Source organism: Capsicum annuum, chromosome 3 (genome assembly GCF_002878395.1).
Source record: "Capsicum annuum cultivar UCD-10X-F1 chromosome 3, UCD10Xv1.1, whole genome shotgun sequence".
Classification (NCBI taxonomy): Eukaryota; Viridiplantae; Streptophyta; class Magnoliopsida; order Solanales; family Solanaceae; genus Capsicum; species Capsicum annuum.
Window position 1 is genome coordinate 115,705,996 of NC_061113.1, and position 2,998 is coordinate 115,708,993.

The following is a 2,998-nucleotide window of genomic DNA, read 5'->3' on the forward strand; positions in this document are numbered from 1 at the left end:
TGGCAGGTCATGTTATTAAATTATTTTTTTAATAATAGATCTATTTAAATCATCAAACTTATTTAGTCATAATTATATTATTATTTTTTTCTTTAAAATAAATATATTAATTTATTAAGAAAAAATTTTCATGCTTAGAAATCTTTTATCATTATTTAAACTTTTAATTTTTTTTTTAAGTTATTTTCATGAATTGTTATTAATGAATCTGGAGTCGCTTATAAAAATCACTTTTTTTCTTGTAAGATAATAATGTCACTCAGTTATTAATATTTTTCTCAAAAAGTCACTAAATACCTCAAAAGTTCCCTCCTCTTCTAATTAGCATGCCATACTAGTAAACCATCATGTTAAAATATATATATATATATATATATTAACTCAGCAACCTCATTTAACCAAAATAATAATTTTATTTTTAAAAAAAAATATTAATTTATCAAGAAGAAGTTCTCATACTATTTTCCTAGAAAATTATTCAGGTTTTTATATGTAATTGCCTACAAAGATCAGTTGTTTTCTAAAGAAAATAATATCACTAAAGTAAATAAGTTATCTAGAGATTTTAATTTGCATGTAAAATAATATGGTAAAGATTAAGTTTTGGTAAAGAATTCCTAAACAGGAAAATTAAACTAATGCATTTTTATTTTAAAAAAAAAAAGTAATAAAGTTATAATTTTGAGTAAATGAGTCTGATGAATTAAATGATTTATTATTTAAAAAATATGATTTTAATGGCATGCATGCCAACTAAGAGAGAAGAATATTTTTGAGGTGTTTATTATTTTTTTAAGGAAAAAAGTGATAGTTGAGTAATATTGTGGTCCTAAATGAAATATAAGTGATATTTGAAAGAAATTCTCAAAACTTGAGTGATTAGGGAATTCACTCAAAGTTTTAATAATAACATGTTTTGACATGCTTAAAATTTTGTTATTTTATATTTTTCAATAGATAGATATACTAACAAAATACATCATGGTTAAATATAAAAAATTACTTACTAAATAAACTAACCACAATATTTTTTCGTAACATTTGTAGCAATAAGTGTGGCTAAAATTTATTTACATATTTTATATGGTCCATGACTAAGAATTTGTAATTATTACTACGAAATTTTACTATGTTGCAAATTGTAGTTATAAAGAAAATTTTATTTTACAAGATATATATGTATAGTAAGTGATTTTATCTACAACACATAATTTGTATCTATCTTCGTATAATTAGCGAGAATTTATCAAATTTTCTTTAGATTAAGTATATTAATTAATAAAATATTTAGATATAATAATTTATTTATTCAAATTATATTTGAAACTTATAAATAAAATCCTGTAAATTTGAATTGAGTAGAATAATAAATACCTCCAATCAAATGATAATTTTTAAAACACTTGATCATGATGAATCTTGAGTGAAACATATTAAAACTTTGTTTAAATTCTTTATAATAAGTTAATTGAAGTTAATATAATCATTTATTTTTTAAAAAACTATATTTGAAACTTACGAGTTATAAAATTGAATTGCATCATTGACAATACTAATTACACTAGATCGATAAAGATATTATTCCGATAAAACAAGTCTAAAGTAAAATTTAGTAAAGTTAATTTGTTTAAATTTGTCATAATCAGTTAATAAAAAATAACTAAATTTAATCACTTATTTATTTGGATATAAATTATTGTACAAATAGACTTTTGTGATAACTATGTCCAATTATTAATCATTTGTTCAACTAATTATAACTACATTTATAATAATTATTAATTAATAATTTCATTGTAGACCATAAAAACATTGTTCAGAAATATGAGGTTCGAGACTTTGAATAAAATAATAACTGTCATAACACTTGATCAAGGTAAAACTTGAGTGAGACATGATAAAGTTTGTTTATATTGTTATAAATAGAAAATTGAAAGTAAATACAATATAATTACTTATTTATTTAATTATATCTCAAATTTGCTAGTAAGACCTGTTAAGCCTGAATCAAATCAAATTATATTTAATCACTTATTTATCGAAATTATATTTCAAATGTACTAATAAAATTCGGTAAGATCAAATCAAATCAAGTGATTAACACATCTAATTATATTAGATCGATGGTTTTTTATTTTATAATAAAGATTGTCCCGTCACTATATAGATAAGATACAATATCTCGCTCTCAAATGTAACCTTTTTTAGTTTAGTGTTGTTGCAACAAATTTTCATTCATGAAAAACAATGATTATTAGCTACAAAATTCTGTCAAAATTCATTTCGCCATAATAGATAATTATGGAACTTGAAATGAAAACTTAAGGGGTGTTTGAATTGGTTTTTAATAAGGAGTTTATAAGTCAAAAGTCATAAGTTGGTACTACCCTACTTTTAGCTTTTGGCTTATTTTGATACTTTTTGACTTAAAAATAAGTGCTTAAAAGCATTTTTTTACTTTGCCAAATACCACCAAAACTGGAAAAAAAAAAGTGTTTAAAAGCTAAAAACACCTGAAAATAAGTCAATCCAAACACCACTTAATAATTGCAATAATTTTTTTAGAATTTGAAACAAAAAGTACTCATTTAGTTACAATATTATAACGACCTAAAAATTTAATGAAATATATGAAATTTGTGATTTTGTGTGATTTATCTATTTTATCCCTCTCCGTAGTTACATTATGATATTTCTGGAGTATGGGAGTGATTGACATAATTTTTGATGCATTTTGGTATCGTTTATGCAATATTGTGGTTTTTTATGGCTTCAAGAGCCTTATTTTGGACTTATATAAATTTCTTTTGATTCGTGCGATAGATGACCAAACGGACTGTGCCAGCAACTCCAAAATATCGATTTTAGGCTAGATAGATCTTTGGTTCGGGTCCCGGTGCTCCTGAGCTCATTTTGACCAATTGGTCGAAAAGTTGAAAAATTGAAAATATGGGTGTGGGACCCACATTTGATCGAAACAGCCTCGGATGGAAAATTC